We start from the raw sequence: 27539 nt of genomic DNA, 5'->3' as shown, positions 1-27539 counted from the left end.
CTGAGCTGGGCACATGGAGAAAATCCAGGGTGTTTTAGATGCAAATCCCAGCAGCAGGCAGCATGGCCCCATGGTTAGAGCACTGGACTGAGACTCAGGAAATCTGAGAGTCAGAGTGACAATTCATAATGACAATGAATAGCCATTTGGCTGGAGACTGGGAGTGAGAATGGGGGGTATTCACTTAGGATGTTGGAGACCCACATTCAAGTCCTTGCTGCAACAGCTAATTATACAAAGTGGAACTGGACAGACTGAAGAGCTCCACACCAGAGCATTCTGGTAGCGCAGTGCTAGGACATTCTTTTGCATTATGGGTGACCCACGTTCAAATCTCTTTTCCACATCAGGCAGCGGGGAGAATTGTGGCTGAGGCTCCCTCATCCCAAGTGAGTCCCCTAATCACTGGGCTAAAGGCTGTAGGGGAGCTTCCTCGGGGTTTGCAACGCAAGTCCTCCTTTCCTTTCATCAAAACACCCAAAACCGAAATGAAACATTTCTAGTCAGGTCCAACCAAATGTTTAATTTCGGCTCAACTCGACAATTTTTAAACTTTTTGACAGGTTTCAGAGTAGCAGCCGTGTTAGTCTGTATTCGCAAAAAGAAAAGGAGGACTTGTGGCACCTTAGAGACTAACCAATTTATTTGAGCATAAGCTTTCGTGAGCTACAGCTCACTTCATGCTGTAGCTCACGAAAGCTTATGCTCAAATAAATTGGTTAGTCTCTAAGGTGCCACAAGTCTTCCTTTTCTTTTTGTAAACTTTTTGAGTCACCAAAAATTTCAAAGTTTCCTTTTTGGTTCAACCCAAAGCAAAACCTTTCTCCAGAATTCCCAGTGAACTACACAATCATTATTCACCCACCTCCAGTTTTATTACTGGCCCCTATATGTAAAGTGGGAGATCCCCCTACATTCAACAGCACCTCTAAATCCATACACAACTCTGCTGGCAGCGTCAGCTAGCTAAGGCAGCCTTCATTCCATTCTGGGCTACAGCTTGCAAGCGCAGTTCCCACTTTTCACCCCAGGTGGCGCAATTCCTCTTTGGTCAAGTTTGGGATGAAAAGGGGCTGCAGGAATGAAAGATTAACAGGTGACATTGTGACAGGTACAGACCATAAATCCCTGGACTCACTAACACACTTATTCTGGGCCTCATACAGAAAAGGGGGAATTAATTGAATAGGTTAGAGCAAGGGCATAAGCAGCACTAAAAACTTAGTAGGTCTGGTGTGCAATGAAGCAAGGTAAATATAGGAGAGAAATGGTCCCAGCGATCGACAGGTTTTTAGGTCTGGGTTTAAGTCAATAGCAGAGCTGGAGGAAAATTTTCCAGTGGAACATTTTTCTGATGGAAAATGCTGTTCCATTGCAGTCCAAAAGTTCTGCAGGAATGTGTCAATTTGAACGAAATTTCGTTTTGACGGGAAAAAAATCGAAACAGCAGCGTTTCGATAATGTCCCATTTCGACCTTTCAATATGGAATGTTTCAATTTTTTTATTTCAAAACAACTGTGTTTTGACATTTATTCTATATTATACTTCTAAAAATAATTTTAAAAAGTCAAAATTGAAACAAAACATTTCAATTATATGAAACTAAATATATGTTTATTTTGCTGGAAATTTAGAAATTTGACATTTAATTCCAATTTGGAACAATTAAAAAAAATGGCAACATTTCCCATGAAACAGAAATTTCAGTTCCCTTAGCGCTCTAGTCAATAGGTTACCATGATGTATAGGTTGGGTCTACCAATGTGCATTCACTGAAAGCCCTTACTAAACTCCCCTCAGTTTGATCTCCACCAGCACAGCCATGCCACAGTGTACTGTATGCAGCAGGAATCTCTGGCCTGTCTTGGACAGTAAATGAGCCTGTGCTCTGCCTATTGTAATCTGACTGGTTTATAATTACACTGCAAGTCAGAGGCTGTTAATTCCAATCAATTTAAAATAGCAAATACCATTAAAGAGAGAGAGAGAGAGAGAGAAGGAAAGAAACTTATTAGGAATTTGAACAGGAGATTACCTTTGAACAGTGAGTATGGATGCTGCCAGGGTCACAGCTTCATTTCCACCAGACACAGAGATAAGCCAAGAGGCTTAGGGGCTATTTATTTTCAAAATAATTTCAGAGCATTTTGCAGTTAATTTAATACTAGTGCCAGAGTTGGGTTGATAGTGCTGGGACTGCTTGTGTTGGGAGCTTCTCTTCTCCCTGTGTCATGACACGAAGGCAAGGGGACAGCAAATTCAAAACTGGTAGGAGGAAATACTTTTCCACACAATGCATAGATGGGCTGTGGAACTCACTGCCACAGGATGTTGTTGACACTGAGAATTTTGCAAGACTCGAAGAGGGACTGGATGTTTATTACAAAGGAGCAGGAGTTCCTGCAGGAGTAAATGGGAGCTTTCTCCAACTCTAGATTTATCCAATTTCTGCTGCTCTGGGTTTGTGCTGTAGCTGTCTGGAAATAGTCCCCATTTCATTATATGTTCACCCATCATACCTGACTCTGAGTAATATTAATGAGGAGAGAATAGAGTCTGCAGTCGCAACGCTGCAGGTGGGGTTGCCAACTCTGACAAACTATTTCAGGAGATTTTTTTCCCCCAGCATAACAATGTCATTTTCTTAAAATATGCTATTAAAATCTCCTGGATTGCTTTCAATAGTCACAGGAGATTGATGCCGATTCCGGGAGACTCCAGGCCAGGCCTGGATAATTGGCAACTCTAGCTCCAGGCGCAGAATTTTCTAGGCTCACTCTTTTAAACACAGATGAAAGGTACCTGATTTTCAACCCCTGCAAGTGAAAGCTTCCCCCACAGCAAAGGGGCAGTATGGTCAGTGATCATGCAGGTTACATGCCATACCGACCTCCCTTTGAGCCTCCCCCCTAAATTGGGGAACCAGCAGCAGCAGCACTGGGAGGAGAGTTCAAAGCCTGATTTTCAAAGGTACTTAGGCCTTGGGCACCTAACCTGCTTAGGAGCTTTTGAAAATCTCACTAGACACCTCTTTGCATCTTTAGGGACCTAAACAATCTGGCCCTCAGTCCCTATCTGGCCCATTCAGTCTTCGGGCTCTGCTCAATCTGCCAATACAAGGGTCAGCTAGCTGTGATGTAGGCCTCTGTCTTCTGAAGAGCCATCAGATAGTAACTGCTTCCCCTTGCAGCCACCATTCACCATGGGACTGGCTCCCCCTGTCACCTAGAAATGAAAGTCTCCATGGATACCTAGCAGGAAGATGGACTATTCCTTCCCTACATGGGATGTATTCTGTTCCCATCCCCTAAGACATCCAGTCCATCAGAACTTCCCTCTATAGCTGTTCAACCCAAGATTCCTGCCTCAGGCCTGGCTGTCTCAGATAATAAAGGTGAGCACCGGGAGAGACTATGCTGACAGAGCTCTTATTTGCGCCCCTTCCCCTCAAACCCTCCCTGCTACCATCTTTCTCAATCACTGTGGATAACACAACCACCCTGCCTGTTGTTCAGACCTGTAACCTTTGACTCCAACCTCTCTCTATGTCCTCACTTCCAGGCTAGGTCTCATTCTTGTAGATTCTTTCTGGCTAACTTATGAGATACGGACTTTCCTACCTATCCACCCAGGCTCTTGTCCGCTCACGTCTGAATGACCGCTATGCCCTCTTCTCTGGCCTTGACCCAGGCACTCATGCTCCACTCATATCCATTCAGCATGTTGCTGAAAAGATCATTCTCCTAGCCCGTAGCTTTGCCCACGTCACCCCACTCTTGCATCCTGGCTCTGGCTCCCCCTTGTCTATCGCATCAAATAGGAGCTGCTTAGCTTCGCTTTCAGCTTATCCCCACTTAACTGATCATCTCTCGTTCACAACCGAGATGTTGACTCCCACCTCTGACTGGCCCAAGATGCCAGCTTGCCCATGTGTCCCATTTTCAAACAAGCACCTTTGTGCCTTCTCCCGTGCTGACTCTCACGCTTGGACAAAGCTCCCTGCAAACATCCACAAACCCAACTCTCTTTTACCACCAGGTTCTGACCAATATTACCCCATTGTCCAACGAGCTGCCTGTAACCACCTGTGGTTTCTTGTCTTACCCTGTAAGCTCCTTGGGATAGGGTACATCATTTTGTACTGTGTTTGCACCACACCGAGCACAATGGGGTCCTGATCCCTGGATGGGGCTCTTCGGTGCTGTGTCAATACAAATAAATAACAACAATGAGAGTAAACATACAAATTGCTTTTATCTGGCTTGCTGGATTCTCATCTTCCCTCTGCTCTGGGGGCTGTTCTTTCTGAGTACAGATTCTGTGCAGCATGCCAGTTCTATACTGACTTGGATATTGATCGAAAGTCTCTCTTCTTATCTATTGAATTTCTCTCCAGGCAAAACAAGTGAGCTAGGATCTGCATCTGAACGCTGCAGCCCAGCTGTGAGCATCATGTATCTAAGACAGTTCTGTACCATTTTGTTGAAAGAAATCAGAACTATGAATCTTTTATGCTTTTAAAATAAAAAGTGTTGGCTCCGATCTGTGTTTCTGTTCTGTGCTTTTAATTCCTGTTGCTGAAATGTGGGAATCAAACAGAACAGCTCTTCGCACAGTACTCCCCACAATGGACATCAGCCTTGCAATGAGGAATCCGTCCCTCCATTGTCTAGCCAATCCTTCTGCTCTCTACTGAGGTTGCCTCTGAGGGGAACCTGTAAATTCTAATTATCCTTAACAACTCTCAGAGGGGGCAAAGGCAGTGCTATCATCCATATCTTACAGATGGGCGACCGAGGCCCAGCTTTTAAAAGGTATTTAGGCATCGCTGCTCTCAGCATTGCAATGCCTAACTGATTTAGGAGCCTAAATCTCATTTTCAAAAGGGGATTTAGGCCCAGGGGAGCATTCCTTTTATTGACTGTCACTCCTAAACACCTTTAAAAATCTGGCCTTATGTGACTTGCCCAGTCACATAGGAAGCTTGGGGCAGAGAACAGAACAGAACTCAAGTCTCCCAAGAGGCAGAGGCAATGTGGTCTCATGGAGTCAGAAAAACCCATGCTCTGCTCTGCTCAGTTCTGCTCCTGATGCTCTGGGAGAGTCACATCGCCTCCCATGCCTTGTCTGTTTTTGGCCTGTGTCCTGCAGGAGGTCAGACTAGAGGATCACATGAAAAACCCCAGACTTGGACCTTCACCACTGGACCATTTGACGTGACCACAGCTGTACGGTCTTGATGCTAGTGGCTTATTGAAGTGTCATGAAGCAACCATAGAAGCTCTATAACTGCTGTTAGTTCTGGCTAACAAAAGGAATCTTGACAGCATCCGGTGGGACCACAACAGACAATAAACCTCAGAGTGGATCAAGAGTAGCAGCCGTGTTAGTCTGTATCCGCACAAAGAAAAGGAGGACTTGTGGACCTTAGCGACTAACAGATTTATTTGAGCATAAGCTTTCTTGAGCTACAGCTCACTTCATCAGATGCATACAGTGGAAAATACAGTGGGGAGATTAATATACATAGAGAACATGAAACAATGGGTGTTACCATACACACTGTAATGAGAGTGATCACTTAAGGTGAGCTATTACCAGCAGGAGAGCGGGCGGCGGCGGGGGGGGGACCTTTTGTAGTGATAATCAAGCTGGTAGCATAGAGCCTGAGGAGGGGAATCTACATAGCCAGACAATCCTGCTGTCAGGGTGCCAATGCCTGAGATGATGGGGCGTCCAGGATTTCCAGGTTTATGGATCTTGGGAAGCAGATAGAATACCCCAGGTCGGGGTTTCAGGGGTGTGTCTGTGCGGATTTGTTCTTGTGCTTTTTCAGGGAGTTGCAATTCTTCAACAAAAAAACTTCAAAAACAGACTCCAACGAGAGACTGCTGAATTGGAATTAATTTGCAAACTGGATACAATTAACTTAGGCTTGAATAAAGACTGGGCGTGGATGGGTCATTACACAAAGTAAAACTATTTCCCTATGTTTATTCCGCCACCCACCCTGCACTGTTCCTCACACTTCTTGTCAACTGCTGGAAATGGTCCAGCTTGATTATCACTACAAAAGGTTTTTTTCCCCCCCGCCGTCCGCTCTCCTGCTGGTAATAGCCCACCTTAAGTGATCACTCTTGTTACAGTATGGTAACACCCATTGTTTCATGTTCTCTATGTATATAAATCTCCCCACTGTATTTTCCACTGAATGCATCCGATGAAGTGAGCTGTAGCTCACAAAAGCTTATGCTCAAATAAATTCGTTAGTCTCTAAGGTGCCACAAGTACTCCTTTTCCTTTAGAGTGGATCAAGTCTCTCATCCGGAGCAGCACAGAACTTGGAGAACAATCAAGTATTTCAAAATAAATAATACAGACTTTGCCTTGTCATGTGGCTTTGTTTCCATTTGACATTATACAGGTATAATGCCAACTTTGCTGTCGAACGTTGTAAAAAAAATGTCAAAATTATGTATATGCACATTCGTGTCTCTTTTAAGTTAAATCTGAGGTGTATCCTAAAGAATCAACTTCCTGGGAACCATGAAAGGTCACCAGGTGATGGGGTGGAGTGGGAATGTAAGGAGCAAGGGGTATTTTTCAATATAGATTTTTGAGGTGAAAGAGTACTTCACCTAAGGGACTTTACATGCATCATTGACTGAGATGGAAAGTTTCTGAGTAAGCTCCATGTTAAAGTGATGGCAGAATATCAACGAATGGCGCTCTGGAGAGGGGATGGAGGTGGTGGGAGCATGTTCTCACAACACATGGTGAGCATACTCATGAAATTCTCTGCGAGGAAGCTCCTGGTAATAGGGGGAGCGCACGTTGCTGGAACTATCGAGAGTAAAGAACAAGGCCACAGTGAGTCTGGGAAATAGTGTTATCCAGGACTTCTGGGAACAGAGGGGATGGCATAGTGATCCAAGAATCAGTTGTGAAATACCCAGACTTCTGACCTATATATTTGGATTCTGACAGAGCCAACTCAGCTGTCCATCCTTCCGAGTTAGGCATCTCACACACTCCAGGTAGTTGATTGGGTGGTGCTTTTTAGCCAAGACCTCAAAAAACTAGATTCTGTCTTGTGTGTACGTAGCACTTTTCATAAGAGGAGGAGCCTGGTGTACTTTGCCTACATTTTCCATTCAGACTCTGTTGTGCCATGTTCTGTGCATCGATTGGTTGTCACTCACCACCCCAGAGGTGGAGGTATTTTAACAGTGGTGTTCGTACTGTACACAGTCTGCAGAGCACTTCAGAATCCTTCAGGATGAAAGGTGCAATGTACATGTTCAATATGAACATGCTCTATGAGTGCTGACGGAAAGAGGAGGACAGTCCAAATTAGCCAAACAAAACAAAACAGACAATAGCATTGGGAGCCGAGACAAAAGTCCAGTCTCAAACAGTGATTTAAAAGAATTCTTTGATTTTCATTAAATCATCATCTGTAATGGAGTTCCTCAGGGACACAAATGAAAGGCATTGTGGATGATAGAGATATCGGAACAAATAAAGTAAGAGGATTTTGAAGAGTAAGGAGCGGCACAGAAGCTGTAAGTAGAAGGAAGAGACAGTTACCTGGGAAGGTGGCTTGTTTGGAGGGACAGGAGTAGGAGAGAGTGAGAAAATGGTCATTTCTAAGAGATACGCTCTAGGTCCAACGGGAATTACTTTGGGGGAGTTCTATGGCCAGTGTGATACAAGAGGTCAGCCTAGATGACCAGAATGATGCCTTCTGGCCTTGGAATCTATGAATCCTTCCAGTCAAAGAAGGTCCTTTGTGATATTTGTGCCTGTTGTATCCAGGTAGGGCCGACTTGGGGTCACCTGTCCCAGGCCATCTGCATGGTGACTGACATGGAGATGTGGCCCTTGGTCCCCAACAGGCAGCCAGGCAAGCTGGCAGGAAAGCAGGCAGGGTTCCCACTGAGCTCGGTGAATGTTCACCAAACCCAGCATGTTTCTGTAAAACATTTTGTGTTTGACAAATCAGCATTTCATGGGCAAATCCACATTTTTGATTTTTTTCCTGTTCCAAAACTGAACAAAAAACCCCTCCAAAAAAACCTGTGAAATTTCCTACAGAACTAATTTCTGCTCCCCCCCAATTCCGATTAAATCAAAATATTTTTTTTCCAGTTTTGACCTTTTTCATATTATAGATTATAACGTTTTAAAAAATTGAAAACAAAAAGTCATTTCAAAATGGAAAAAATAAAAAAGTTCCATTCCGAACTGATGGGAAACAAACCATTTTTACCTTAACAAAATGATTTTTTTTCAATTCTTCTTCCAAAATGAAATGTTGTTGAAATCCACACAACGTATCACTTTTGACAAACTGACATTTCCTGACAAAAAACTTTGGTTGAAAATTCTGACCAGTTGTCATGCTTACAGAGTAAATTCCCTCTTGAATGTTCACCTTAGGGGACAGACGTAGCTTCTTGCACGTCACTCTGGGTGAAACCCCACGGTCCTCCCAGTCATTGGTTCTCTGGGCTGCAGTCCCCTATATCCCAAAGTTACACATATGAATAAGTGTTGGCAGGACTGGGGCTAACGCCGAGTGAATCGATGCTTTTTCAGTTTGCTGGCAGTGCCAAAAAGCTGAAAACAAATTTCAGTTTGACCCTCAGCTAAGCACACACAAGAGGCAAACAAAACACCAAGAAGGGAGACATTGTGGCAAAGGATATCCCCATAGGCAGCATTATAGAAAGCTTCTGTACAGGGCAACATCTATGAATTTAGAGAACTCTGCTTCCAGGACATGCGTAAAGAGACAGAGGAAGGAATAAAGCCTGAATGTTGCACTGTCTTGGATCTCTCTTGTGATGCTTGAGCACTGAATGGTTTAGTCTGCAGACACATGTATCTATGGAGAAAGTCTGTCCCTCGCTGTGCTCTCCCCAGCAGGCAGGGCAGCTGGCCAGTGGCTCCCAGACGGGGGTTGTATGTTTCTGAGCAATATTTAAAGCGGTATAACTTCCTTTGGCTGTTATAGCGACTGAGAGGAGCTGGATTGGCAGCTCCAGAGTCTTCTCTCCTCACCCAGCAAGTGTGGTGTTAGCAGCAGCAGCCGATTCCTCCACCCAACCCTGCCAATGGGTCTCAGCTCCAACCAAAGCAATCCTTGGGCTGGACTGGGAGGGAGAATTTTAAATTAAAGTTGGAGGCAGGGGGTCTTGGAATCCCCCCACCCTGTGCACATGAAACACAGGTACACACATACACTAGCAGCACCAGCCTACCCAGTCTAGCTTCAGGCCTGCTGGTGCCTCAGTTTCCCTTCACACCAATTGATTCTCAGCCTCCCAGCACAGTTTTGTGGCTTAGGAGACATGACCCCCCTCTGGCTAAGTTCATCCTCTTCCAGGGTACCCAGCCCACCCACAACAAGTCTTCCACCCCAGTCTCACCTGGCACATGCCTTTTCTTCTAAGGGACACTTCTGTTCACCAAGACTCTTGTGCTCTGTTCCCAGACTCTGCTCGATCTCTCCTAGGTGCTTGTCAGCCTCTCATGTCTCCCCTTAATGGCAGGGGTCATGGCTTTATTCCAGTAGGTAGCGGGAGAAGGGAACCCCTAAAGGGTTGGGCTGCCTGCCCCCCATAACCTCACTCTGCCCTGCTTCTCCCTCCCAGGGCCTCTTCCTATCTACCAGCCTTCTCTCCTGGTTTCTTTATAGAGCAGCAGCTCCCAAGGCTGCTCACCCTGGAGTCTTGGTTTGGTCTGGTCTGATATCTCCCAGCAGGCTCACCTCCACCCTCATCATGTCTCCACCTGAGCAAGGTCTGTCACAGGTGCAGCTGAGCCCCCAAGCCTCTTAAAGGGCCAGCTCACCCTGTGACACGCATACAGGTACTTGCATGCATGTGGGCACATCAGCCCTGACTTTATTGCTGCGAGGGATGTGCCGGGGTTTGCTTTACAAAACCCTGCTGCACTGATCAGCCTGATTCTACAAACCCTTCCTCACATTACTTTCCCTGCTGAAATCAATGAGTCAGCTGCAAGAAAGGGGGGCTGTTCACCTGAAGGAGGGGGCCGGCACTAGGCTGGCGAGACAAAATGATTGAAAGGGAAACACAAAGCTATGAAAACATTGCATGTCCTAGGTTTACGGCAAGCAAATCTGTGGGATGCAATTAAGGAACAAGGCTTGGTGCTGCTGTGTTTTATTGGCAGCTCCCCCCTTGTCACAGTACACGCACACTGGGATGCCAGGCAGCAGCAGTGGTTCAGGTGCTCAGATTCCAACGGGCTCTGCATCGTAAAGTGCAGGAACTTTTCAGGCAGCCTCCATCAGCTGGTTAAGTTCTCTCCTGACCTTCTTTCATCTTTATGCGCAGTGCAGGGGCTGGGGGCCAGGTTTAGCCATGGGCACAGCCCTCACCCAAAAAGGCGTTCGGCATTGGCATAAGCCTTGAAACAATCCTATTCCCAAGCCATGGCAGGTTGCTCAAAACTCACAGCGACTTCTAGCCTGAGCCACTGGGATTAGGATCCATCCGGTAGGCTCTGAACCAGAAAGTGGGAAGGCAATTTAACTTGGTAAAAGTCTTATCTGCTCACTAGGGTCTTCCCAGTGATTTTGCATCACTCTGGCCCTGCTATATTAATGTCTCAAGTTGCTGCAGGTTGGACCATACAGTCGAGCTGCTTGGGTGCCCAAGTGTAGGGGATTTTGCGGCTCTTCACTCTGTGCATAATAAGTCAGACCCTTTCAAAACGCCATGCCAAGGTGCGTATGTGTGTTGCTCTCTGCTGCTTGCAGGTTTGTATGCAACTTACTGTGCTAAAATGCAGGTCTGACCCACCTACATTCAGAGTTTCAGATCCCAAGCATATCAGCGCTTTGTCCATCTGAAGTAGGAACAGAAAAGCACAGGGGTGATATTTTGCCCACATTACCTTACAATCTGAGGTGGCCATTAAAGGTCCCATGGCACCTTCGACAAAAGGAAGTTCCCTTAGCCAATATCGGCCTGCAGCATCAGGGAGCTGCAAACTTCCTCCCAAAAGTGATGACACGTCATTGATTAAATGATTTTTGTCTGTGTATCATATATAAAATGCCCTGGGATTGGAGCTGGTCAATTTTTTCCTATCAAAGCACTGTTTGGGAAGGGAGGGAGGGAAGGGGTTGTCTCCACCCCCCGTGGAAAACCAGTTTTTCGACACAATGGACATTTTCATGAAAATTCCCCACTTTTGTCAAAAATGTTCAGGTTTTCATCAAAAGTTGACCTCTCCACCACAACCCCCTAGAAATAAAATGTTTTGGTTTTCAGCAACCAAAATCCAACATTTTTCAGTTAGGTTTGAAACTGAAAGTTTTCAGTTGCCCAGAACTCTCAGAATTTTGGTTCCCCTCGCCCGTCCACCCTTCCACACACAATTCTGAAGACAAATTTCGATGAAAACTAAAAAAGACAAAACATTTTCAATTTTTTTCCCACCTGAAAACAAAAGTAATTTCCTTACCAGCTATAGTCTAGATCCTGCTGCATTTGAGTGAGAGCCTTTGGCAAAGGGTGTTTGCATTGGTGCTGTCTAAGCAGCCATCAGCCTCCACGGCTAATCCAGCATCTTATTCCTTAACTCATAAGGAAGTGAATTTCCATCTCCCCCAGGTGAATCCTCCAGAAGCATCAACCGGCTGCTTCACAGCATGACTTGAGCTCCCACATTACCCAGAAAACTTCTGGCTTCTCCCTCCCTACTGGGTTTATAAGCAGCTTTGTAAACAACTGAAGTTCCCAAAAGGAAGCAAATACCACCATACCAAGCCACCAAAGCAGGCTCTTCTGTCTCAGACAAGGCAGAATTGAACTCCCCTGGGTTATTTGCTACTCAGCTTCCAAGCAATAAGAGACTAATGCAGACAAAATAAAGCAATAACTTCACAGCATGCCAGCATAACTCAGGCTTCAGGGAGGTGAGCACAGCTGCCTTCCAAAGAATTGGCACCAGCCAGCCAACCAGCCTCTCTGAATTTTTTTTTAAAACCGTGCTCAGAAGCAAGAGAGTCTTTCTTATACCTGCTTAGGCAAAATGATTGCAGAACATCACTGCATTCTGTCAACCTGTGCATGCATGTACCCATTACAGGGGGAGATGATCGCGAAACCCTTGGACTTTCTAAGGCGGTGATTGCCCAGTGGTGGAATGGCACATGGGGACTATGAGGAGCAGAGGGCCAAAGGGAGACCGTGGGAAAAGGGGCCTTTAAAAATTTGACCCTCTGTCTCTAGAATAGACTGGAATTTGACCCTCTGTCTCTAGAATAGACTGGAAATTCACCTCTGTGTTAAAAACTTATGCAGGACCTGCGTGGCATTGAGACCTATTTTGAGAGCTGTCCTGGGGTGAATGCCACCCAGGAAGTGGGCTGCATGTCCTGCTGTGTCCCAGGACAGATTGACCAGGTCCCTCTGCCCAGAAATCACTCTGCTCGCTGTGTCGTTGTGACAACTGCTTGGATATTTTTGTAAGGCTTTGAAGTACAAGGAGCCTATAAATAAATGATGAGAACAAGGCCTAATAAAGCTTTTACTCCTGTGTGTTAACAACTCTGTATTGCAACGGTTTTGCGTCCTGCTCCCTCCTGTGGCAGTGACATTTTTTAATGAATCTCCATTTATTTTCCTGGCATTAATTTTTCAGACGTCTTCTGCTCACTGGATGGCTCCTCGCCTTTATCGAGGGAAGGTGTGCTCAGGGAGGGCCAGCCTGGGTTCTCACCATTCCCGGTGGGGAATAATGGCTTTGGAGACAGAACTGAAGTGGCAACAGCCTGACAGGAAGAGGAAAAGGGGAACAGGAAGGGCGAGAGCCTGCTAGGAAGAGGCGATTGAAAAACCTGCCCAGTCCCAGCTGGGGTTTGTTGGCAGCGCTTCACTGCACACACCCCAGCAAAGGGCTTTTTTTGCATGACCCTCTGATATTAAAGCCACCTCCAGTACAGGAAGTTGTCCTGTGCATTGTACATTGAGATGGAGGCTAGTAGCTTGGCAGGGGCTCGGATACCACGGGGGTGGGATAAGGAATTAGAGAGCATGGAGGGAATAGACAGAGGGTTGAGTGGTTAAGATACTAGCCTTAAACTTTGGAGACCTGGATTCTGTTCCCTGCTTTGCTAGAGACCCCCTGAGCGACCATGGGCAGTCACTTAGGGTCCGTCTATACGGGAGCTAGAGGTGTAATTTCCAGCTCATGTAGACACACCAGTGTTAGTTCTGATCATGCTGGCGTACTAAAATTAGCAGAGTAGCCATGGTGATGGGCTAGCTGCCCCGAGTATGTACCTAGGGTCTTGGATGGGATTGTACTCAGGGCAGGTTACTCATGCAGTTCCGTTAGAGTGAGTATGCCCACCCAAGCTAGAGATTACACCGCTAGCTGCCATATAGACAGACCCTAAATTGCTATATGCCTCAGTTTCCTATCTGTACAAGGGGGATAATAGCACAACAGGGGTGTGGTGTTGATAAATACATTAAAATATCATGGGATGCTCAGATAGTTCAGTGGTGAGTGCCTTATAAGTTCCTTAGTACAGGAGAGTCACTGGAGATGTTGCTGTAGAGATGGGACCCCGGCACCTTCCATGGAGGAGAAGGAAGGCTCCAGCTGATTGTTCCTAGAGCCGTGTGTCTGACAGATGTATTTTAATCAATTAGTAGAGCTATTTGGAAAATGCTTTCCCCCACCCCACCCCACACACATTTTTAGTTTTCTTAGACACTTTTCTCCAGCATTCGGGGAGGTGTGACCCTAACAGCATCCCAAAGCAAGAGGCTCACTGGTATCTGGTAGTGAATTTCAGTTCGCCTGACCAGTTGAGCACACCCCAACTCACAAATATCATAACCTGTATCTAAAAGGTGTCACGGAAGGGATCAATAGAAAGCTAATACCCTACAGATCATTAATGTTACTGCATGGTGTATGTATGGAGGACAAATTCAAAATTGCAGACTTATTGGGAATTATGTCCTTAATGTGTGTCTTGCAGGAAGAGCTGAAGTTACCCCTGCCCTAGACAAAGGTTCTGCCACCTTGAAGGTACTTCCAAAGTACATTAGAGACAACGGAAATGCAGTTTCCATGAAAGGTCAATGAAACCATCAGGCAATAAGAGGAGGAGATAACTACTCAGCATCTCAGCAGGGGAACGAGATGGCAGGAAACACTGATTTGCTTTTTAGCAAACACCAACGGGGGAAAAACCAGCATGAAAATCCCTTCACCTTCAGACTCCGTGTCTCCTTCCTCCCACCTTGATTGAACTGTATGTTCGGGGGCAGCGGCGGGGGAGGGAGGAGGAGTTGTTTAGCCTCTGGAAGAATCTATTTCAAAGGTTCACTGGACTATAAAAGAGGTGGGGAAAGAACCCTGTGCCATATTTCAAATAAAAAGACAAAGGAACAGAATACTTTGGACTTTGTGGGAGATCCTGAGCAAAGGAGCCATCTTGCTGGAAGTAGTGTCATTAAAATCTTATTGTGAACCAAGACTGTAGTTTTCTTAAGTTTTAGTCTCTAGGAAACATTTTTCTCTTTTATTTGCTTGTAACCATTTCTAACTATCTTTTATGCTCACTTAAAATCCTATCTCCCCTTGCAATACACTTGTTTTGCTGTCAATCTAAACCAACCCAGTGCTGTGTTTGAAGCGAATTGATTGCTAACTCCAGTTGAAGTGATAAGCTGGTCTATTTAGGTTGTTGGGTTTAATGTGTGGGTGCTGGGTGCTGCTACAGCCAGCCTGTGATACACGGGACATCAGACCAGGTAAACTGGTGGTCCCTTCTGGCCTTAAACTCAATGACTGATTTATACAGCTAAATTCCTGAATAGAAAACATGATGTTGCAGCTAATGGACTGGCCCATGACTCAGGAGATCTTGGGACTTGTCTACATGAGGACATCCAGGAAAATAAATCCAAATTAACTAAAGGTGTGAATTAAAATGGATTATTTAAACCACATTAAATCCGTATGTGAACACACTCATTCAGAAATAAAGTGACCTTAATTTGATTTGGTTTAATTCATTTCCAGATTGAATTATGATAAATGAAACTAAAGGCACTTTAATTCTGAATAACAGCATCCACACAGGGATTTAATGAGGTTTAACAAATCCACTTCAAATTCACAATATTAGTTCATTTGGATTAACTGTGCTGGATATCTCCATGTAGACAAGCCCTTGATTCAAATCATGGCTCTTCCCTAGACCTTTGACTGACCTTTGGCAAGTCATGTACAGGCACATTTGGAGGCAGTGTGATCTAGTGGATATGGGATGGGAATTTAGGAGACCATGTTTCAATATTTGACTCTGACATTGGTTTGGTGGGTGACCATGAGCAGAGTTGATATCCCTTGCTGCGCCTCTCTTACCCCATCTGTGAAATAGGGTTCATGATGCTGGGTGGGGAAGGGTTAGGAATTCTTCTATCCTATAAGAATTTTTGAAAATTGAAAACAAAAAAAAAATTCTTTTTCCAAGTGGGAATGAAAAGTCAAAATCTTGACAATTTTCATGAACCAAAAATCTTTTCTTTTTTTTTTTGAGCAGGTCAAATGATGCAATTTGTTTCAATCCAGTGGATATAGTGTACTTAGATTTTCAGAAAGCCTTTGACAAGGTCCCTCACCAAAGGCTCTTAAGCAAAGTAAGTTGTCATGGGATAAGAGGGAAGGTCCTCTCATGGATTGGTAACTGGTTAAAAGACAGGAAACAAAGGGTAGGAATAAATGGTCAGTTTTCAGAATGGAGAGAGGTGAATAGTGGTGTCTCCCAGGGGTCTGTCCTGGACAAGTAATATTCAACATATTCATAAAATGATCTGGAAAAAGGGGTAAACAGTGAGGTGGCAAAATTTGCAGATGACACAAAACTACTCAAGATAGTTAAGTCCCAGTCAGACTGGGATGAGCTACGAAAGGATCTCTTAAAATTGGGTGAGTGGGCCACAAAATGGCAGATAAAATTCAATGTTGATAAATGGAAAGTAATGCACATTGGAAAACATAATCCCAGCTATACATATACAATGTTGGGGTCTAAATTAGCTATTACCATGCAAAAAAGATCTTGGAGTCATTGTGGATAGTTCTCTGAAAACATCCACTCAATGTGCAGTGGCAGTTAAAAAAGCGAACAGAATGTTGGGAATCATTAAGAAAGGGATAGATAATAAGACAGAAAATAACATATTGCCTCTATATAAATCCCTGGTATGCCCACAGCTTGAATACTGTGTGCAGATGTGGTCTCCCCATCTCAAAAAAGATAGATTGGAATTGGAAAAGGTTCAGAAAAGGGCAACAACAATGATTAGGGAATGGCTGCCATATGAGGAGAGATAAGACTGGGACTTTTCAGCTTGGAAAAGAGACGACTAAGGGGGGATATGATAGAGGTCTATAAAATCATGACTGGTGTGGAGAAAGTAAATAAGGAAGTGTTATTTACTCTCTCATAACAGAAGAACTACGGGTCACCAAATTAAATATATAGTAGCAGGTTTAAAACAAACAAAAGGAAGTATTTTTCATACAACACAGAGTTAACCTGTGGAACTCCTTGCCAGAGGATGTTATGAAGGCCAAGACTGTAACAGGGTTCAAAAAAGAACTAGATAAATTCATGGAGGATAGGTCCATCAATGGCTATTAGCCAGGATGGGCAGGGATGGTATCCTGAGCCTGTTTGCCAGAAGCTGGGAATGGGCGACAGGGGATGGATCACTTGATGATTACTTGTTCTATTCATTCCCTCTGAAGCACCTGGAACTGACCATTGCTGGAAGACAGGATACCGGGCTAGATGGACTTTTGGTCTGACCCAGTATGGCCATTCTTATGTTCTTAATAATTTCACACCATTTCATTTCAATACTGATCCTTTTTATAAAAAAAAACAAAGAAATTAAACTATAACTTAATGTACATTTTGAAAACAAAAGTTGTTTTGGAACAAAAAAATTAATATTTTCAATCTAAAAACGTGAAAATGGATGTTTTAACAATTACAAAACTTTTTCTCCCCCCCGCAAATTTTTTTCCAAACAGATAATTAATCAAAACAGATCCTTTTCTGCAAATGGTTTCAATTTTGTCAAATCCATATTTTCCATCTAAATTTCTTTTTTTAAATTCCTGACCAGTTCTAATACAGAGCTTCTTTCTAACGTGATTTGAGATCTGGGAATGGAACACATTAGAGAAGAGCTCAGCTAGGTATTCCGATTGCTTATCTCTCTGTGTGCTTTAGTTTCCTACCCGTGAAACGGGAAGAACAAGAACTCCTCAAATAAGGTGTGTGAGGATCAATGCTTTAAAAGTCTATGGAGCAGGGGACCAAGCCGAGATTATTGTGGATAGAAAAGATCCCACCTGACTCTTTTTGCAAGAGTTGAGGCTAAATTCCCACTTGGGCTCTGCCAACCCAGAAAGAAACCACCCCCACACAATACGCCTGGGCCAATTCTTTTGAAAAGGCTGCATCTCCTTGGCAATGCCCTTTGGAAAGGCAATGTCCAGCGCTGCTCCATGTAACATCTCCCAGGCAATGCTCTTTGAAACGGTGAAACAGCTGCTTTGATTATAGAAAAACAGCTAGTATCATGGTAATAGTAAAACAGCCCAGCCCATAGACCGCCCGCCAGCATTCTAAAGGCTTTGCGGCCCTAACTCATGCACAGAAATGGTTTTTTCTTCCAGAAGGGATGATTTAAGTCTCCATGGTTCTATTGTGCATCTCACTTTATTTTGGAAACATGAAGGAGTGAAGTCCTGGCCCAGCTGAACTCAATGGCAAACACACAGCCCCAGCTAGGATTTCACTCAAAGTGAATAAACACAGACTTTTAGGGCTGAAGCAAAGGCACGAATAAGGCATGGAGAAGAAAATGACTGTTAGGATATAGATGTTCAGGCCTGTCTGTAAAGGCCTATATTTTAAGAATGTAGGTCTATGTTTATCATTTAGCTAGTTATAGAAGTATAAAAGAAAGAATCAAAATCACTCTCTGCCTGTGTAAGGGCCTTCTCTTACCGTGACAGTCTGAGGCCCTGTTCTTAAGCTAAGGCCTTTGGCTAAACAGTGGGCGCAGCCATAAAGGAACCGTATGGTCACATCCATACATTCCAAACTAGTCATAAGGCAGTCTGGGGCTGTTAGAAAGGTGATCCAATCTGGTGAACCTCCAGAGAAAGGGAAGAGCCTAGAAAATGTAAAAAGAAATTTAAGTTTGATAGTTTTATGTTTGGTAAGGACTCACTTATCAATAGACATTGTTGGAAAACCCTTATGTCTTTATAGATGTAGTTATAAGATTCTCACTTCTGTATTGTTTTGTCATTATAGTTCCCACTTTGTTATTGTTTATTTGCATGGTCTCTGTCTGGTTCTGTGATTGTTTCTGTCTGCTGTATCATTAATTTTGCTGGATGTAAAGTAATTAAGGTGGTGGGATATAATTGGTTAGCTAATTGTGTTACAATATGTTAGGATTGTTTAGGTAAATTTCAGTAAAATGATTAGTTAAGGTATAGCTAAGATATAGTATTATATAAATTAGGGGCAAACAGGAAGTAAGTGGGGATTCAAAAATAAGGAAAAAGGAACTTGGATTTAAGCTTGCTGGAAGTTCCCCAAATAAACATCGAATTGTTCGCACCTTCGGACTTCGGGTGTTGTTGCTCTCTGTTCATGCGAGAAGGACCAGGGAAGTGGGAGGGTGAAGGAATAAGCCCTCTAACAATGACCTCAAAGAAAAAAATGGTCCCAAGAAACTAGTCGTACTGAGAACGAAAGGACTGCTGGGATAGATCTTTAGCTGGTGTGAATCAATCCAGCTCCACTGAAGACAATGGATTTACATCAGCAGAGGATCTGGCCCTTATGACTCATGCAAAGGGGTGATGGTGAATAGAGACTGGTTTCTCTCGGTGGGTTGTGTGCGCAGATCACTGCAGACACCATGAGACAGTGCAAGGAAGGGAAGTCAAAGTGCTGAATAAAGGATGTGGCTCATTTGGAGAAATCTAAACCCAGCTGGGAAAAGCTCCGACTGTGAAGAAATGGGTAAATAATTCCTAGGAACCAGGCATCTCCAGCTGCACTGCACTTTGCTTTCCTGTTGCTCATATTCCCAGCTTCCCCATCGCTGAGCAGGAAGATGCTCTCTCCTCCCGCCTTGCATATCTAGCACTGGAGTAATTATTCTTCTGATAGCACTTCACGTGGGTGTCTTACATTCAGTTTAAAGACAAACAAATCCAGATGAGCCAAACTGGTGACTGACTAAACCCGCACACACAGAACCGGGCATGCAGTCACACTTTTCCCATAGGGTGCTCGATCGGTGTCCTCTATCTGAGTGCCCCGCGGCATGTGGACGAGGAGTGATCAGGGACTGGTGCAGGAGAGCAGAACTCGCTGTGCCCCCAACACTCTGATGCAGCTTTAAATCAGTGGAGCATCCGGGTGCACCAGGGGGAATTCTTCACTGAGCAATGGGGCTGAAGGATCAACAAGAATCCACCCCACAATCTCACGTGCATGTGTGACGGCCACTGTCTTAGCCGACACTTAGGGATCTCCAGAACTAGGACCCTAAATCTCTAAAGCTTGAGCTAGCAATTCAGACTCCAGAGCTTAGAGCTGTAACGGACAGACATGCTCTGTGGACAGGGCCCAGAGGGGGACATGTAACACACCGAGCACAGTGGGTTATACATGCACACGCTTTGGCATTGCCGTGATTCACATAGAAGCTCATCTTCTGTCAGAGACTGTGCAGATCCATGGATTGGAAGTGTGGTTTATTTAGCTATGCAGCTATATGTCTTTCCTCCCTCTTCCACATCTTTTGAATCTCTAAGGACTCTTCTCTCCACAGAAGGAGACAGGTATCTTGAGAGGCGAAGTGCACACAGCAGTGTGGTAAAGGTGTCAAACGTGCTGTGCTTTCCCATGCAAACTTAACTTTTGTTCTTTCTTGATTTACGGTTTCCCTCAGCCACTCAGAATTAGGACTCTGTAGGAAATGGTATTACTGTCCCAAGAGAATTTTTGAGATTTTGAAAAGTTTTCCCCATCCCAAGTTGGGACAAAAAGTTGAAATCTTGAAATTTTTTGCAAACCAAACCAAATATATTTGGTTTCAATTTCATTTTGAATCATTTCATTTCAATAACTTCAAAATGTTTTGTTTCAATTTTGGCCTTTTAAAAAGTATAAACTTCGTTAAATTTCAAAACAAAAAGTTGTTTTCAACCAACCCCCCTCCAAACCTATCATTTTGAAAATTTCAAAACAGGAAATTTACACAATTTCAGAACTTCTTTTTTCAACATTTGTCCAAGTCAGGAGAATTGTCAAAAGCAACCCTTCCCAAGGAAAAGTTTTGGTTTCAACAAATTGCCCTTTTGCGCAAAATACATTTTGTAGAAAAAGCTTCCCCATCAGCCCTACTCAGAATGAAATTTCCTGATTGCTTTTTGCTAATCTTCCTTTCCTAGGATGTCTTCTAAAAACAAAAAGCCGTGCCATCTGGTCCCCCCCAATGCAGAGCATGTGATATTTACAAAACATTAATCCTCTGTCACGTTGGGCAGCAATCTTCTGGACTAGCACCTTTTCAATTGTTCCCACTTATCAAGGTCTCACTAAAGGACCTTCACAGCCCAGTTTTGCCCCGATTTGCGGATCTGTTCTGCACAGAGGCCTGCTCTGTATGAAAAAACATCTGCAGAGCAAGTTAGACCACGTTTCCCCCCCTCACTTGCTACATCTCCATCTCTTGACACTAATGCGTTTTTGGCACATTTTATCCCACATTTCTGTGACTGCAGCTTCATCCATTAATCAAATATTAAATTTTCACGAAACACTTATAAATAGAACCTTAATTTATGTTTTGAACCCATTCCCATCCCTTGCTCTACTGCCTGCCCCCCCCCACTCACACCACCGCTTCTGTTTGCACTCTGGGACTCTGAGAGGCACCGCAGGGTCCGTCTTTCAGAGGGGACACATGTAGCTGCACCATCTCAGCAGCAGGCCAGGAATCAGATTACGCCTGACGCCACAAGCTGCTCCCTGCTGGACACCCACGCCGCAGTTGGGATTAGCCTGCACAAGCAATTTTGCTGGCCCCGGGACGACAGCCTGTTGCAGAGGCTCTGCCCAGTTGTGCTGGAGGGGGAGTAGCTGTATTACGTCAGCAGCTGATCTCCCAGCCCCGCGCCGGTTCTGGAAATGCAGGCAGTTGACAGTTCCTTTTCCCCCTCCCTCCACTGCCCTGGCATGCAGCAGGGCTGGTGGCTGAGCCCGAAGGGTGGCGTTTACACACGCACGTGCAAAGTCCCCAGTCAATGGGCTTTGAAGTGGAGCTGCGCAGGGCCAGGAGAGGACAGGGCACAGAGAGACTTGTCAGGCCCGTCACAGCTGCTACACCAACTGCATGTAGGATCCACAGCCTCTGCAGGGATCTGTGTAACTGCATCCCAGTGGATATGTCCTTAAACCTCCACTCCATGGTAGCTTATTCCCAAGGTGGTACAGAGGTCAGCTATCCTGGGCACAGTGGGCAGGAAGCCTTAGTGTGTGTCTGTTCCATGCACCCCTGTGAAGAGAAACTGCCCTTACTTTACTGCTTGGGGGCTACCCACGGCCTTTGTCCTGATGGATGAATGTCACCCAAAGGGAGTGTCTGGCGTGGCTCACAAGCGTGAGTGCCAGCCTCAGGGCAGACAGTTAGGAACCAGGGCATGGACCCCACACTGGTTGTGAGTTCTACACTTCGATTTCGCTAGTGTGAACTCCTCAAGCACTAATACAGCCTCACCATGGAGTCCCAGCCAGTCCCTTGGGCACGCTGGTCTGTCTTGTCACTCAGGCAAGCTGGACTTAGTGATAGATGGTCACTTACACCAAATATCACAACAATATTCAAGTTACTCCCAATTGCAAAAGACCAATCACTTTAACCCAAGTCGATTGCACTCCAGATCTCTCACCAAAGACAACGCTTGTAGCCAATCCTATATTAAACTAACTAAAGGTTTATTAAGAACATAAGAATGGGGCCATACCGCTTCAGATCAAAGGTCTACCTAGCCCAGTATACTGTCTTCCAACAGAGGCCAGTGCCAGGTGCCCCAGAGGGAATGAACAGAACAGGTACTCATCAAGTGATCCATTCCCTGTCGCTCAGTCCCAGGTTCTGGCAAACAGAAGCTAGGGACACCATCCCTGCTCATCTTGGCTAATAGCCATTGATGGACCTATTCTCCATGAACTTATCTAATTCTTTTTTGAATCCTGTTATAGTCTTGGCCTTCACAACATCCCTCTGGCAAGGAGTTCCACAGGTTGATTGCATTGTGTGAAGTACTTTGTTTGTTTTAAACCTGCTGTTATTCATTTCATTTGGTGACCCATAGTTCTTGTGTTATGAGAAGGAATAAATAACAATTCCTTATTTACTTTCTCCACACCAGTCATGATTTTATAGACCTCTATAATATCCCCCCTTAGTTGTCTCTTTTCCATGCTGAAAAGTCCCCATCTTATTGATCTCTCCTCAGATGGAAGCCGTTCCACACCCCTAATCATATTTGTTGCCCTTTTCTGAACCTTTTCCAATTCCAGTCTTATTTGAGATGGGCTGACCACATCAGCATGTAGTATTCAAGATGTGGGTGTACCATGGATTTATATAGAAGCAATATGATATTTTCTGTCTTATTATCTATCCCTTTTTTAATGATTCCCAACATTCTGTTAGCTTTTTTGACGGCTGCTGCACATTGAGTGGATGTTTTCAGAGAACTATCCACAATGACTCAGATCTCTGTCTTGAGAGGTAACAGCTAATTTAGACCCCATCATTTTATATGTATAGTTAGGATGTTTTTCAATGTGCATTACTTTGCATTTATCAACATTGAATTTTATCTGCCATTTTGTTGCCCAGTCACATAGTTTTGTGAAGTCCCTTTGTAGCTCTTCCCAGTCTGCCTGGGACTTAACTATCTTGAGTAGTTTTGTATCATCTTCAAATTTTGCCACCTCACTGTTTACCCCTTTTTCCAGATCATTTATGAATATCTGGAATAGGACTGGGCCCAGTACAGGCCTCTGGAGGACACCACTATTTACCTCTCTCCATTCTGAGAACTGACCATTTATTCCTACGCTTTGTTCCTTATCTTTTAACCAGTTACCAATCCATGAGAGAACCTTCCTTCTTATTCCATGACAGCTTACTTTGCTTAAGAGCCTTTGGTGAGGGACCTTATTAAAGGCTTTCTGAAAATCTACATACACTAAATCCACTGACTCACCCTTGTCCACATACTTGTTGACTCCCTCAAACAATTCTAGTAGACGGGTGAGGCATGATTTCCCTTTACAAAACCCATACTGAGCCTTCCCCAACAAATTATGCTGATCTGTGTGTCTGACAATTCTGTTCTTTACAATAGTTTCAACCAGTTTGCCTGGTACTGAAGTCAGGTTTACCGCCCTGTAATTGTCAAGACCAACACTGGAGCCTTCTAAAAAAATTGGCATCACATTAGCTATCCTTCAGTCATTTGGTACAGAAGCTGATTTAAATGATAGGTTACAAACTAGTTAGTAGTTCTGCAATTTCACATCTGATTTCCTTCAGAACTCTTGGGTGAATACCATTTGATCCTGGTGACTTATTACTGTTTAATTTATCAATTTGTTCCAAAATCTCCTCTAATGACACCTCAATCTGGGACAGTTCCTCAGATTTGTCACCTAAAAACAATGACTCAGGTTTGAGAATCTTCCTCACATCCTCAGCCGTGAAGACCGATGCAAAGAATTCATTTAGTTTTTCCACAATGGCCTTATCGTCCTTGAGTGCTCCTTTAGCATCTTTTGATCATCCAGTTGTGTAGCAGGCTTCCTGCTTCTGATGTACTTAAATTGCGGTTACTTTTGGAGTCATTGCTAGTTGCTCTTCATATTCTCTTTTGATCTTCCTAATTATATTTTTACAATTCACTTGCCAGAGTTTATGCTCCTTTCTATTTTCCTAAGTAGAATTGAGCTTCCACTTTTTAAAGGATGCCTTTTTGCTCTAACTGCTTCTTTTACTGTTTCCCTGGGCTTCTTCCTACATATCTGACTCCCCCTTCCCCCTCAAGGTTTGCCAGCCTGCAACTCCCTCCACTCACAGAGTGACTGCAGCCTTTCTAGCTATTACCCCCTAAACAAACCTCCCTCTTCCCAGGAAGTGACTGTCCTATTTCAGCAGCAGCCCCCCACCTGTAGCCAGCTACTTGGCTTTATACCAGCCCCACTTGCTCCTGCACAGGTGAATCTGTTTCTAATCAGCTGCCTCCAGCCTAAAGCTCCCCTGTTTGCAGCCTTATTAGTCAGTGGTGGGCAACCCACTTCATCAGATGCATGCAGTGGAAAATACAGTAGGAAGATATATATATATATACACGGAGAACATGAAACAATGGGTGTTATCATACACACTATAATGAGAGTGATCAGTTAAGGTGAGCTATTACCAGCAGGAGAGAAAAGAAACCTTTTGTAGTGATAATCAAGGTGGGCCATTTCCAGCAGTTGACAAGAACGTCTGAGGAACAGTAGGGGGGAAAAATAAACATGGGAAATAGTTTTACTTTGTGTAATGACCCATCCACTCCCAGTCTCTATTCAAGCCTAAGTTAATTGTATCTAGCTTGCAAATTAATTCCAATTCAGCAGTCTCTCCTTGGAGTCTGTTTTTGAAGTTTTTTTGTTGTAATATTGCCACTTTTACATCTGTTATCGAGTGACCAGAGAGATTGAAGTGTTCTCTGACTGGTTTTTGAATGTTATAATTCCTGATGTCAGATTTGTGTCCATTTATTCTTTTGTGTAGAGACTGTCCAGTTTGGCCGATGTACATGGCAGAGGGGCATTGCTGGCACATGATGGCATATATCACATTGGGAGATGTGCAGGTGAACGAACCCCTGATAGTGTGGTTATTAGCTAATTGGGCCTCCTGGCCAATTCAGCTTTTGCTGGGCTATTGTGGGGAGCTCACCCCATCACAAGCTAGGAAAGAGAAATCAGAGTTATTTACAAGGTGAAAGCAGGCAAACATATGCACAAATGTGTTACAGAGTTAGGTTCCAAAAGGTGATAGTAGCTGTTGTATATGCAAGCTCTATATATGCTTTAGGGCTAACCCAAACCAAGCAGCTTAGCTCAGCATTTCTCAAATGTGGCTACCATGGCCGCATAGGGTCACCAGAGGCTTTTTGTGCAGCCACAGCCTCCTAGGCGGTGATTAGGGGGGCAAAGCAGTGTCAACAAACATACAAATATCACTTTTCACAAAAACAAACTTACTAGCTAGCAAGTCTTAAAAAAAAAAAAAAAAGCAAGCAAAAGAAACTACAAAAAGACAAGAACATGCAACGGCCTGAATCTTTTCGATTTCTTTTCACATGAAAGCTTTTTCCAGGCCATTATATGTTCCTGTTGCCCATCTCCAAATCTTCTCTATTTCTGATATATCTGAGACAGGATTACCAAAGCTGAGCCCACTATTCCAACACGCCGTTGACTTACAGAATGGCACTGTGACATTCTTCTGTGTCCCTTTCCTTATGCACCCTCACATTTTGTTTGCTTATTTGATGGCTGCTGCACACTGAGCAGAGGCCTTCACTGAGCTGGCCACAATGATTCCCAGGTCTTTTCTTGGGTTGATTTAGAGCCAAGGAAGGTGTCTGAGAAGTTCAGATGGTACCCTCCAGTGTGCATTACTTTGCATTTGCCAACACTGACCTTCACTTGCCATCTTATTGCCAGTCACTGACGGCTCTGGCCCTTCAAGGTTTTGTGGAAAGTGCTCTTTCAGGGACTCAAAAAGAAGGCAAATAACATTTCTGTGAACTTTAGGAAACTTTTTCACCATTTTCATGCACCCCAGCACACACACGTACAGTCAGAGGAGAACTTTTCGCACAGGTACACTCACACACCCCTGTACACACATACTCATAAAAATGCGCATGCACAAATACGCTCATATGCACATGTGCACTCACACAGGCCCAGCACATTCACAAGTGCATTCACACACACAGCCCGGGCACACTCACAAGCACAAGGACACACACACACATCTAGACACAGTGGAGTTTTGCCGATTGACACCAGGCCTGTGCTTTGCAGGAAGTCAGACGAGGGGATCACACTGGTCCCTTCTGGCTTTAAAATCTCTGACTCTGTGAATCAAAGTAGGGGCAATGAAAGAGTACAGTGGGATGGTCTATGGGCAGACAGGCCTCATTTCAGCACTCACAGTGACAGACTGAAGCAGCAAGAACCCTGGCACATGGTGACTCCCAGGAATGCCAGCACAGTGACAGAGACACTAGAAATGAAGTAGCCCTCAGACACAGGCAAAATTCTGCTCACCCTTCAACCCAGGGGAGCATAACTAATATTCTGCTCTTCCTCTGTCTCCCTGGGGAGAACAGGCTCTCGCTTGCCATGCATCTCCCCTAGCTGCACACCTGTGTCGGTTGCAGATGAGCTGAGAGTTGAGCTGAAAAGCTGGAGAAGGAGCTAAAAATCTCCAGAAGGGCCAGCTGGTCGGAACAGAACTGGAGCTGGGGATAAACGTTGAGGGGGGTACCACAGATGCAATGCCACAAAGCCAGGCTCCTGCTAACAAACTGGCCTTCCCCCAGTGTGCCAGCCAGCTGCCACTGCGGAGTTTCCCTCTCTCCCACCTCTGAGCCCCGGCAATACACAGCAAGATGACACTGTCATGGCTGCCTTGGCTTTTTCTGCTTGTCATTTGCCTCGCCGGTCCTGCCTGGCTTGGAGAGAGCAGATCCAGAACCCTGCCAGAGCCACAAGACAGAAGACATACCTGCAAGGCCGAGTCATTATCCATACTTCATCGGCGCATGCCAGGCTCACTGAGAATGAGCCACAGAGATGTGCAGCCCCACAAACTAGCTCCAGCAATGAGGTTTTCAGTCCGTTCCAGCCCTTGTCAGGCCCAGCATGTTCTAGGCCTAGAACATTGCAGAGGTGAGAGGCCAACATTCCCAAAGTGAAGTGCCTAAAGTTGGCCCCCAAATCTTTACATTAAGTACCCCTTTGATGTCACATTTACATTGTAAATTGCTTCTGTAACCCCTGCTTGTTTGGAGTGGCCCTTTGTCAGCCTCGAGTGATGACTAGGCCACCTGATGAGCCTGCTATTACCTCCGCTAACAGAGATGTGTCTTTTAGCTCAGGCTCTAGAGCGGCTCATGCATTAAGCTCACAAGGTCCCAGGCTTGATCCCCTCTGCCAACGTCCCTGTGTGGGTCAGTGTTAGACTCGCAATTAGAATGGGTAACCATGAGCTATTTTCTTTTTCTTTCCCCACCTTTCAGTCAGTGCCATTAAAAACACCTATTGTGCGGTTTGGTAAGAGCCTTTTTA

At 44.6% G+C, this 27539-nt stretch overlaps 1 protein-coding gene and 1 long non-coding RNA gene across 3 annotated transcripts in view; one reads left to right on the top strand and one right to left on the bottom strand.

Moving 5' to 3' along the window:
* Window positions 1-27539, top strand: part of ASIC2 (acid sensing ion channel subunit 2) — a 1285436-nt gene that overhangs the window by 583527 nt on the left and 674370 nt on the right. The gene's annotated exons all lie outside the window — the stretch shown is intronic.
* On the bottom strand, window positions 767-9777 carry LOC122463915. The gene is made up of 3 exons (XR_006287669.1): window positions 9436-9777; window positions 8274-8364; window positions 767-1073 (listed from the first exon to the last, which is right to left on the bottom strand). It is a non-coding gene; the product is annotated as an uncharacterized LOC122463915 (long non-coding RNA).

Source organism: Chelonia mydas, chromosome 27, assembly GCF_015237465.2.
Source record: "Chelonia mydas isolate rCheMyd1 chromosome 27, rCheMyd1.pri.v2, whole genome shotgun sequence".
Lineage (NCBI taxonomy): Eukaryota > Metazoa > Chordata > Testudines > Cheloniidae > Chelonia > Chelonia mydas.
Note: the sequence above shows the minus strand (reverse complement) of the source record. Positions and strands in the feature narration are given on the sequence as shown.